Source organism: Neophocaena asiaeorientalis, unplaced genomic scaffold (genome assembly GCF_003031525.2).
Source record: "Neophocaena asiaeorientalis asiaeorientalis breed wild unplaced genomic scaffold, Neophocaena_asiaeorientalis_V1.1 scaffold122, whole genome shotgun sequence".
Lineage (NCBI taxonomy): Eukaryota > Metazoa > Chordata > Mammalia > Artiodactyla > Phocoenidae > Neophocaena > Neophocaena asiaeorientalis.
The window spans coordinates 2,448,663-2,461,851 of NW_020172725.1; positions in this window are offsets into that span (position 1 = coordinate 2,448,663).

Below are 13,189 nucleotides of genomic sequence, written 5' to 3' on the forward strand. Positions count from 1 at the left end.
TGGTGCTCTCACCATAGGAGCTCAGGGCCAACCCCAGCCTGGGAACCAAGACTGTGAAAGCCATGAAGTGCAGCTAAGAAAAAAAAAAAGACAAAAAAAAAGACAACACCAGAATAGAGCATAACAATAACAAAGAATAAAAAGTAGAATTAGGAAAATAAAATCAAAACCAAAAAACAATTGAAAGAATAAAAATATTTTTAAAAGAGAATAAAGATAATAATAAAAAGTTTCCTGATGCCTCCACTATCAGTGTCCTTGCCTCCACGGTGACCTACAGCCAATCCCTGCCTCCCCCAAGAACCTAGGCCCTCTAAGACCTCTAGGTAGGTCTCTGGACCTGCTGTGTCAGCCCCACCTCTGCGTGTGTCCCTCTTGACTGCTCCTGAAGCTGGCCTGGAGCACATGTGCCTGTGCAGGCCAGCTGGGGCACAGGCCTTCACAAGCATGCCTGCAGGGGCCTGCACAGCTGGAGGAGCCTTAGAGGGGGGCAGCACTTGGCTCACCTGGACCCACGCAGCCAAAGGACACTTCGGCAGAGGAGGGGCTCAGACCCAGGACCCATGTGGCTGAGGGGGCCTTGTGGGTTGGGGGGATCCTCTTCTAATTCAATCTTAAAAGGTTGTATGATTCTAAAAATTTATCCATTTCTTCTAGGTTGTCAAATTTGTTGGCATACAGCTATTCATAGTATTCTAGTTATTTGCATTTTTAGAACATCCATTTTAATTTCTCCTCTTTTATTTTTGCTTTTATTTATCTGAGCCTTCTATCTCTTTTTTTCCTTAGTGCGTCTAGCTAAAGGCTTGCCAATTTTATCTTTTTAAAGAACCAACTATTAGTTCATTGATCATTTCTACTGTTTTCTTAGTCTGTTTCATTTATTTTCTGCTATGATCTTTATTATTTCTTTCCTTCCACTGACTTTGGGCTTCATTTGTTCATTTTCTAGTTCCTTTAGTTGTAAGTTTAGATCGGTTATTTGAGACTTTTCTTGTTTATTGAGGTAGGCCGATATTGGTATTTGCTGCATCCTTTACATTATTTTTCTTTGTGCAATTTTTAGTTCTCCTTTGATTTCTTAGTACACCAAATATTCTTCAGTAGCATGTTGTTTAGTTTCCACATAGTTCTGATTTTCCAGCTTTCTTTCTTGTACTTCATTTCTAGAATAATTTCAATCTTCTTAAATTAACTGAAGCTTGTGTTTTCCAATATATGGTCTATCCTTGAGAATGTTCCATGTGTGTTTGAAAGGAATGTGCATTCTGCTGCATTTGGATAGAATGTTTTGTATAAATCTATTAAGTTCAACTGGTCCTAATGTTTAAGGGTGATTTTTTGTTGTTGATGATGACTTTCTGTCTGGATGATCCAGCCATTGATGTAAGTAGAGTGTTTAAATTCCCTACTATTATTGTGTTGCTGTTAATTTCTCCATTTATGTCTGTTTAGTCTTCTTGAATTGTCCACTTTATCATAATATAATGTACATCTTTTTCATTTGTTATCTTTTTTGGCTTGAATTCTAATTTGTCTGATATAACTATTGCTACAGCCACTTTCTTTTGGTTGCCATTTGCTTGGAGTATCATCTTCCATTCCTTCACTTTAAGCCTATGTTTGTGTTTAGAGATGAGATGAGTCTCCTGGAGGTAGCATATAGTTGGGTCTTGTTTTTTAATTTATGCAGCTACTCTATGTTTTGATTGGTGAATTCAATCCATTTATATTTAGGGTGATTATTGATAAATGAGGACCTAGTACTACCATTTTATCTTTTGTTTTCTGGTTGTTCTAATATTTGGTGTTTTCTATGATTTTTTTTTCAGTTTCCTTTTTTTAAATGTTTTCTGTCTCTGCTCTAGTTTAGTAGTTACCATGAGGTTTGTATAAAACATCTCATAGATGAAATAGTACTTTTTCTGTCCAAAATATCTTATGTTTATTCGTATATGGTTCCATTCTTTTCTTCTTCCTTTTACATTTTCATTTTCTCAAATTATCCCTTTTGCTGTTGTGAGTTTGTTACGAAATTAAAGTAGATATAGTTATTTTTACTGCTTTTTTCTCTTTAACCTTTATGAGTTGCAATTTTCTGATTCTATTTAAAACCTTAATCAGAGTTTTGTGTACTTTTGCCTTTTTGTTTCAGATAGAAGAGCTTCTTTCAACCTTTTTTGTAAGGCAGGTCTAGTGGTGATGAACTTCCTTAGCTTTTGTTTGTCTGAGAAAGTCTATTTCTCTTTTATATCTGAATGATAATTTGTTAGAGAGTATTCTTGGGTGACTGTTTTTATTTTTCAGTATTTTGAGAATATAATTTCACTCTCTCTTGGCCTATAGAGTTTCTGCTGAGAAATCTGCTGATAGGCTAATGGGAGTTCCTTTGTATGTTACTTTTTTTTTTTCACCTGGCTGCCTTTAAAATTCTTCATATTGACTTTTATGTATTTTGTAGAAGGGTTTTTTTGCATTGAGATAATTAGGTGTTTTCTTAGCTTCATGGCCTTCCCCCCAGGTTTGGGAAGTTCTCAGCTCTTTTTTTCTTTTTCTTCTTCTTCTTTAAATTAGTTCTCTGATCCCTCTCTTCTCCTTCTGGGATACCCAGTATCTTTATGTCACCCTTCCTAATGTAGTTGGGTAGTTCTTGTAGAATGTTTTCATTGTTTTTAGTTCTCTCTCCTCTTCTACCTATATCATTTCTAAATTTCTCTTCCATATGGTCTACTCTATATCCAATGCTTTCTAATGCATTCTTCATCTTTTTTACTAAGTTCCTCAGTTTCAGAATTTGTTTGTTTCTTTATGACAATTATTTTGAATTCTCTATCAGTTAAATTGCAATATTCTGTGACTTTAAGTTTGGTTTTTGGAGAATTGTCACTTTCTTTTTGTGATACCATGTTTCCAAAGTTTTTCATGGTACTCGATGAGTTTTTCCTCTGCTGGCACATCTGAAGTAGTGAACACCTTGCTTCTTTAGGTAAAGCACTTTTTACTGGATTCTAACAATTCAACAGGTTAGTAATTAGGGGCCTTTTTCAGTAAGTGGCACTGTAGCACAAGTTTTGAGAATAGGCATTTTTCCACCCTCCATTCCCTCTTCCTGAGGTTTCCCCCAGTGCCTTCATTACTGGTGCTGCCACCTGGGGCACCAGGACATTGGGCATCTCTGCCATGTCTAGTGTTATCAGGTTTGTGGGCTCCACCACTGCAGGTGGGAGGGCTGGTGTCACAGGTGCCTCTGTGGCTGGAAGGCCAGTGTTTCATGCCCCACTACCTCCCCTTCTGTTACTGGGCTCAGTTGCCTACCTCCCCTGATGTTACTGGGCTCAGCTGCCATGGCCTGAAAGCTGTGATTGCAAGCACAGCATTCACTGTTCACCTGGTTCTGCCTCTTCTTCTATGTGCTCCAGTCCACCAACCTATAGATGTATACATGTGTAGATCTCTAGTATCCTGCTCTTTTGGGCAGAGGAACCTTTGTTGTGTTAGTGTTTTAATGGTTTTTGAATGAAGGAGAGAGACAAAGGCAACATCTCACACTGCCACGATGCTGACATCACTCTAAGAGCCTGAAGTGTTCCCAGTCTTTCTGTGAAACAGGCCTATTTGCTTACCTTAAAAGCTTCAGTCTGAGGAACAGGCTTCTGATTTCACATACTACTAGGGGCCAACTGCAGTGCTCCAGAGACTGGGGAGGCTAGCAGGCACCATCTTTGTAGTCTCCCTTGCTCCAGGTCTCCGGTATCTCCTGAAAAGAAACTTACATACATGTCAGCAGCCCTGGTTTTGTGTCTGTCACTCAGGAGATGTGCCTTCTTAGCCTGGCTCTGGTGGCCAGCAATCCTTGTTTGTGTGTCCCCTAGGAGAGTAATGAACAAAGAAATCATTCTTAATCAGCTAGGAATCTAACACACAGTGCAGAAGCAGCAGACAGAAATGCCCAGCCTTCCCATGAAAGAGGCTTATTTCTTATCTTAAAAGCTACGGTCTCAGAGGCAGGATTCTAATTTAATGCAACTGGGAACTGACTGAAATCCTTTCCAGAGGTGAGTGAGGCCATCAAGTGCCATCTTCACACTCTCCCCTGTTGCAGGTCCCCAGTATCTCAGAAAAGGAGTTTGTGTATAGGTATATTTTCTCAGATTTGGGGGCTGCTGCCCAGAGGACATATCCCTTAATAGCCTGGCTCTGGTGGCCAGTGACTTGTGTTCACATGTTCAACAGGACAATAAGCAAACAAAGAAACAGTTTTTAACTGGTTATCCCTTCAGGGCTCAGTGCAGAGGGAGTGCACAGCACTGTTCATCTCACAGTCTTCCCCTGAAAGAGGTATAGTTTCATACTTTAAAATCTGCTGACTTAGATCCTTCCCCCTGGGACACTGACAGTTCTTGGCATACCCTCAAGTATTGGGAGCCACTGAGAACAAAAAAAAATTGCTTGGGCAGTTACAAAGGATTGAAAGGCAGCACTCTTCTGTACATAGCAGAAGATCATCAACAGATTTTTCAGCAGGAATTTTGAAGTCCAGAAGGGAAATGCATAATATATTCAAAGTGCTAAAAGGAAAAAAGATACCAACCAAAAACACTCTATCCATCAAAGTTGGCCCTCAGAATTGTAGGGAGAGATATAGAGATTTCCAAACAAACAAACAAAAAAAAAAATGGAGGAGTTTACCACCGATAGACTGGCCTTACAATCAACGTTAAGGGGACGACTTTCAGCTGAAACAAAAGAGCTCTAATTAGGAAAAGAAAAACATAAGGAAGTATACATTTCACTAGTGAAGCTAAATATATATTAAAATTAAGATTAAACTAATGTTGGTTGTAGGTTAATTACTTATAAATTAAGTAATTAAATTTATAAGTAATAATTTATAAGTAATTTATAAGTTTTATTACTTAAATTATAATTAATTACTTAATTTATGTTATAATTTATAACTTATAAATTCCTTATAAATTTAGTATGAAGGCTAATGACAAAAACAGTAAAAATAACAACACACAAGATTCCATCAAAAAATTTAGTTCAAATACATGAATTTAGTAAAGTTGCAGGGTACAAAAAGCAATATTCAAAAGTCAGTTGTGTGTTTATACACTAATAACAAACTATCAGAAAAAGTGAATGAGATGGTTTTCTTAATTTCAACTGCATCAAATAGAATAAAATACATGGGATTAAATTTGACCAAGGAGGTGAAAGACCTTTATTTGGAAAACGACATTGATAAGATATTTGAAGAAAATACAAATAAATGGAAATATATTCCATGCTCATGGATTGGAAAAATTAATACTGTTATAATTTCCATAGTACCCAAAGCTATCTACAGATTCAATTCAATCCCTATCAAAATAACAATGGCATTTTTCACAGAAACAGAACAATCCTAAAATTTGTATGAAACCGTAAAAGACCCAAAGATCAAGTAATCATGAAAAAGAATTAAGCTAGAGGCATCATGCTTCCTGATTTCAAACTATATTACAAAGCTATAGTAATTAAAACAGTATGTTTTAGGCATACAAAAGACATATACATTAATGGAACAGAAGAGACAGCCCTGGGGAAAACATTCACATGGAATAGACAAGGAAGTTAATTTATAAACCATGATAACTCTTCCTTGCTATCATAATATAGTCAGAAGAGATTGGGACCGTGTGAATATGTAAAGAACATCACATTGATCCATTACGTCCATGAAAACATACTGATGAGGCAGAATGTGTCAGAGTTGGCTAGTATACTGAGAGCTTTGATAAGAACCATGTTTTCTGGGAGGCAAGAGAGGAACCTTACAAGACTCAGGAATCTAATTTTAATAAATTTTCTAGATATCTAGTGACCAGGAATATGCCTGGATGTCTCCAAGGTAAAGCACAAATTACTGCATCTTACATACTTTGCCAAGAAGAAGAAAGCATAGTGCTTGGTCAGCCTCTTTGCATTCTGGGGACAACAAATTCCTCATCTGAGACATTGGTCTAGCCTATAAACTAGCTGATACAAAAGGCTGCCAGTTTTAAGTGGGCTAGGAGCAGGAATGTGCTCTTTGGCAAGTCCAGACTATGATGCAAGCAGCTTTACATCTTCAGTCAGATGATTCAGCAGTCCTGATGTTGTCAATGGTGAGAAATGTTTCACTGTAGAGTTTATTGGAAGTCCCTGGGGTTCTGAAGCAAGGCCATGTCATCTAAAACAGAAAATTATATGCTTTTGAGAAACAGTTCCTGGTATGTTATTAGGGCCTCGTAGAGATGGAACACTTGACCATGGAACAGTAAGTGACCATTTGTCTCATCTGTTATAAGCTGGGAAATATCTGGTCCATTAAGTCACAGTGGATTGTTGCAGGGCTTGTCCAACCTTAGAAGATGGAAATGGTACATTCAGAATTAAGCCCAAGCAGGAGGGGTGTCAGTGCAGCTTACTTTTGCCCTCTAGTCCTGACCCATTGTTGTTAAGGATGTGGAACAACTAATAAACGGTGGCAAACTAAGTCAGTGAGAGGGAGGGGTTACAAAGCAGCAAAAGGAAAGTTTTGGCAATGATGCATATTCCTTCACTGTGGTGATAGTTTCATAGGTATACACATACGTCAAAACTTAACATATCTAATGTACATAATTTGGTAAGTGATTATTTTATATCAATTATACTTTAATATAGCTGTTAATTTTTTTTAGCATAGCAGAAATTCCGGAAGTGGTGGCAACATGCCAGGAAAAGCTTTTTCTGAGCTCTACTGATACCAGACTGACCAGATTCGAAGGTCATCACCATGCTTGGGTGCTGTTCTTATAAGACACATGAAGACTAGGTAAATAATAATCAGCAATGAAACAATGAAATGAGGCCATCTCATTCACTCTGGCACACCATGCCAGGCTGTCAAAATACCTCTCCTTGGCATGCTAAAGCCTTCTATAGTACTTTACAAATCACTCCTGTCTCCTAGTGAGAATATATACAGAAGCAGAGAGAGCAAGGGAACAAGTTATGGCCCAGCTGGTTCTCCTGCCACAAGCAGTGTGGGGTCATTTCTACTGCCAGGAACCCACCCAGAGAGATAATCAAGAACTGGTGACAGCAGAGTTCCCAGCACACAACTGGCCCACTCTGTTCAGGACAGAGGGTCCAGGCCTCAGTCTTGCCATATTGGGTTTTCTTTGCCAATTTAGAAAGCAATATAATAGAATGGTAAGGTATGTGTAAAGATAGATGCCAATTCCTCTATGGAATGGAAGGTTTCAGATATCTTGAAGTAAACGCCCTAGTCTTGGCTATCTTGTTGGGTACAAATAGCACATATAGCCCTTTTAAAGTAATAGGAAGGTGTATTTAATACCTGGAGTGGCATTCAGAAATAAGGAGAATTGATCTGAACCAATGCAATCCTGTAAACTGTGATACCATTGTATAGAATTTTGAGATAGCATCTCACTGAGAAAAACACACCAAGAACTTATTTGTACTAGGTTTAGGTAACAGGACATTGACCAGTCAACTGTTTGGCCAATGGAAGGTACTTCCTGTGCTCTTTGAATAACAGTTTGGATTTGAGAATTCATAAGACAAGAACTAAGAAGGGAGAAACACTGGCTTAGCACCATTACTAATACGTGGTGATACCTCAGGTGCTTTATATTCCTATCACCTTTTATTTTTGGCATCTCTAATTTTTCACTTATCATTAGAGATAATGGGAATGTTGTAGAGAACAAGATCAGAACCTGGGCCTGGATTGACTCTAAGGCCTATGAACTTTTTGCTGTATTAGGTTGCCCAGTGTTTAAGGAAAAACTGCCTTCCAAGCAACATTTGAAAAGTCAGTTCATTGTGTTATGACATTCTGGGAGCACTGCTGAAGCCAGTATCCAATACAACATTGAAATATACAAAGAACATGGCTTAATATTCAGAGGTCCAAGTGAGGTGAGTTCACTGAAAATCCAACTTCTTAAAAAAACCTAGACCCCTTGAAACTGACCCTGCGGGCAGGATGAGAGGGAGTAGGGACAGATCTCAGACTGGTGCTTGCCTTATGACAGCAATAACAACAACAGTCATGAATTCCTGATTTGTTAAAGCCAGTTGAATAGGAGGTGCTGTTACAGGGCCGATGAACCATGTTTTAATTCCAATGCTGGCCAGAAGGGGAAAATAACTGTTTATCCAAGACTACCAGCATAAGGCCAACATTCCAGTTTAACCCTCTGTATTCTTTCTAATCACTATTCCAAAGGCTACATAACATGAACAGCCCATATGAAAAGCAATAAACTCTGTGGCCTCCTGGAGAGACCCACTGACCATATACAACAGACCACATCAGTGCTGCCCACAAAGTGTGTATGAAAATTACAAGGCCTAGTAATTTAGATTTCTGCAATCTACCATGGCCTTATTCTGCATGAATCCAGAGGTGTTTCTGGTACCAAATTCTGAAGCAGCATAAACTATCCTCATGATCCACTGCTCTCCCAATGCTATGGGGCGATGGGACCCAGCTTTATCTCAGATGCATTAGTTCTTTGGATTGTAACTATACACACATGAATTTTCCTCTCAGCTTAGCCAGATTGCCTGCTTAGGAATCCATACTATCTCATCTCAAGGGCCTGACCATTCTCTGCTGGAATTGGATACAAAAGCTGCTGCAGTCCATGCCTAGCTTTAAGCCATGTGCCAGTGCTGTAGAAATCCAAGAGAGAGCACTGCGGGGGCAAGAATATTGAAAGGATTTGTAGAATGACAGAACATCCTTGCCTGATTCTTAACTACCTACTTCTTAGATACATGATAGATAAATGATCAGAGAGGAGACATTATCTGGATGAAATATAGATATGGGGGACAAAACAGATGTTCAGGAATATACTATAACAAGGGAAGAGAAGTAATAAGCAAACAGACATACTTCAATCTATGACAGTATAAAAATTAGCCGCCTGGGAAAAAGACTTCTTCCTTTTCACTTTTGCCGACCCACCAAAAAGAATCCTGTAAATGCTCTTGCCTAAGGGGAAAAGAAAGGGGACGTTTATAGACAGGTTTATTATTTTTGTATTGGGATGAACTGAGCCATTTCCCCAAGAGGAAAGAATCAAAGACAAACAAAGGGAGGAGGCAAAAAGCCCTTGGCAGTGACTAGAAGAGTATATCCAGTGGAGGTGTGGAAGGTGTCAGAGAGATGGGTAGTGTGAGGGCAGCAGATTTCAGTAAATGTTGCTGTGGTCCATGGCTTTCCATTTAAGGTCTTTCAAGAGTAGAGTAATTATAAAGGATGGAATTCCTTCTCATTACTTTTGGATTTAGACTTGTGTCTCTGTAACCTGTCACTGTCTTAACATGTGAGCTACATTAGTCTCCAGCTTAAGGTGGGCTCCTATCATCTGCGATCTGAGCTTCAGAATTGCCTTCAGTGTTTATTCTACTCTTTATTACTTCTAATGATTTTTTAAAATTTACAGCTTCATTTCTTTTTCTCATAAATGTAGCCATTTTATATACCATCTTTCTTCTTACTGTCCTATGAAGTTCATATTTTCTCAAAAGTCTTATCTTGAATGAAGAGAACCATAGGAAATGTTTCAGATACTTAAAGTGACACAATGTATATGCCCATTTGTGTTCTAGATATTATTTATTCCCTGACTTAGTGGTTTTTAGTGCCGAGCAGGAAAAATGAGAAACAATTACTAATTACAAGAATGAGAAATAGGAGTGATATTAAAGGATGTTTGGAATGCTATGGGAGCACATAGAGGGGATTTAATCTAGTCTAGGGAGTCATTGGTTACACACTGTCAACAGCTTCCCTGGGAAGGCTTCGTTAAGTTGAGGCCTCCTGAATGACTTTGGGTACCTTACTGTCAAACTAGCACATTCTTTTTATAAAAAAAATCATTCAACACTTAATGAATTAGGAAAGAAAAAGACTTTCTTCATAAAGATGTAAAGATAGATTTTTTTCCCACAATAGTCTATGTCATTAGAAACCTAATATCTGAGCTCTCTATGGGTTTCATAATCAATTTTAATTTGTCACTTAGACAAAACAAACTGATTTTGCATCTTTTAGGGAAATTCCTGTTTCCCTATACCCTTACTGTCAATGAATCTCATTTTTAACTTTTAACTGCTAAATCCCAAATAAATGAGAAATGATAAACTATTTGTTAACAGTAGCCCTTATAAAAAGAGTTAAGGGAGACATAAGATTGAAACCTTGGAAAACTCCTCTAATTTTGCATAATAAATAGGTGACTTGAGTCTTTTTGGATGAAATAGAACTAAACCCTTATACATTCCAGAATTTTAGATCTTTTTAACATTCTTCTGTTATTGTTTCAACTATTACTTCATCCTGAGGGAGTGAGTATAAAAACTAGCTGTGACTGAAGTTGCTGTGCTGGGGGTGACTGGCTTTCCTCATCAAATTTTTTAACCTTTAAGGTGGCATCCACAGTTTGCCTACTTCTTATACCCACCCTTATCAGGAAAAAGCATTGCTCGTTTAGACTTAAAAGATTGAGCTCCCCTTTCCCTAAGTAGCAACTGCTATTAATCCACAATAGCGAGGTAGTGGCCACTCTTGACTTCAAACTCATTCCAGTGCTTACATAATACCAATAATTTAAAGAAATGCACCAGATGGAACGGTATTCTTCTTTACCTTCTAGTGCTATTACAGGATTTTCCTTATTTTCATCTCTAGTAACTTAAGTGAGGTTTTTGTTAGGAATGAGGAGGAGTTTCACCCCTGAGCTCATCTTCCCCGAGAGCCTTGGAAGGCTAGTTTGGGATGAATGTACAGGTCAGGTTCAGTTTGACATGTTCCTTTTCTTCTGTTTTGTACGTGCCTGCTGGGACCTTTTAAAGAGGTTTGAGCAAATTCAGCTATTCATCCATATAAAAGTACAAAAAATCAGTTTTCCTCTTTACCACCCATAATGGTACAGTTAGGGAAGAAGAGAATGCACTTAACCCCATCTAGACTCATGGCCCCCACTCTGCGGGCATGCTTTCAAACATTACTGTACTGCCCTCACTCTGCAAATACATAGCCTACTGGTGCAATCAATTTCTGGGAGCATGATTGACCTGTTTTTCTCTGCCATTCAGACTTCCTCCAAACAGGCATACCTCTAATCCTTGGCATACAAATTCTCTAAGAAAAAGAATCCAGATATTTACAAATGGTTAGGTTAAATGTAAAATGGGTCTAGTTCTTCCATAAGAATTGTTAAACAGGGGAGGTGGTGAAACATGGATGTTACTGCTATGATAACAGTTGCATAGTGAGCATTAATGTCCCACGGGGATCTTTCAGGCTTTAGACTAGTGTCTTCTATGTCACACTGCATTCCAAGGTTCAGATTCAGCTTGTGCCTCCCCCTTTTTTTTTTTAATCCCCCGCCACGTCCTACTCCATAGGCTAAAACGGTTTAGTTTTTAAAGAGATGGTAATAAGCAAAAGGGAGACATCATGGTGTTCACTGTGTTTGTTTCTTTCCCTGCTTTCTGAAAAACTCAGTCTGTGATAGACCGCCTCTGAGATGGAGATTAGCAGGCAGAAGCGTTTTTAGAGAGTGCTCTTGGGATCCTCAACTGTGAAATGGAAGGGAAGCAAGCAGAACTGAGCAGAGGGACAAGTCAAGCTGCAGTCTTGTCTGGGTGGAATACCTGTAGGGAGCTCTAAAGAGAAAATTATCCTTCAGGGCTGCCCATATTTGGGACAAGGGGCCAGGCCTTTATACTCCTGGGACAATCATTTATTAGATGCAGTCCATCCAGGAAAGACGTATGGCTTTGGACAAGGTTGTTCTCTGCCACTGAGAAACCCCTGAAAGTGGCTGACAGCTGAGGGCTGTATGCCTGCAGCACTCAGCAGCTTGCCGACTCAGTCCATTCCTGAACAAGGATCTGAGCAACATATCACGGCAGCCATCCCATTGCCTGATGTGTACCTGTGGAAAAGTTTATCTCCAAGTTTCCAAAGTTTAGAGCTTATAGTCTGAGACAAGTACATAATGTCCATATAAAAGCTGGAATATTTTGAATACTGTTGACCAAAAGGAAATTCTCTCTTAATCCTGATTGGGCCTGTAATTCTTTTATAGTCATATATACTCTTAAGCAAAGAATATTCATTATTATCCATACCTGTCTATTCAAAAGGGAAAATAATTAAGGGAAGCTTTAAAATAGTCATCTTCTAAGGAACTTACCAGTCGTTAGGCATGACCTCCTTAAGTCTACACATAATTGGAGGAGAGCTAGTAAAGAGAGACACTGCTTCCCAGTGAATTGTCGTGGTAATGCAGTTGGATATTGCCTTTCTAACTAGTGTGGAGTAGTGGGGATGAAAGGTCAATATGGAAATGCCTAGCTATTCGCAGTATTGCAGTGTAGAATAAGTAGTAGAGGCTACTTCTATTTCGTTTTAGAATAAAGAGAAATCACTATAGACCATTTGATGAAAGGCGTCAGAGGTGAGGCTCCTGACAAGCCTGTGGGAGATGGACAGAATCCATTGGGAGACAGGTAAGGTAATACTATGAGCAAAGGCACAGCTCAAAATGCTCAGAGGATACTGGGAAATAAATATATCTGCCTGGCTGTAACGACTTGTGGAGTAGAAACAGGAAGAGGCTGGGACCAGATAATCAACTCCTCTATCCCCAGGACAAAATGATACCAAAAGTTTAAAGAGGAGACCCACTTGGTAAAAGCAGTTTCTTATGAAGGCAAATCCAATATACTGTGGGAATGAAACAGACTAATGAGAAGTTATATAATGTCCAGCTATGAGACAATGGCCACATTAGCATCAATGAGAATAAAAGGGGAAGATACAATGACCTATGAGGAAATATCAATCTTCTTTATCCCTGTGTAATCGCTTAGGATCTGAACTAAAAGAATCTATGAATTATATTCTTTAGTGTGATGTAGACTATGGTACTAGCACAGTCCACACAATTAATCTTTTCAAATGTTATTAGCTTACTTGACTTTCTTGGCATATTTCTACAGAGCTATAGCTTGATATACATGATTTTCTACCATAGACTATTAGGCATAAGTTTTCATTTGTTCCCCATCACCCCCTTGACAAAGGGTTGGCAGACAAGAAAGACCTGGGTGTCTACTTCTTGCG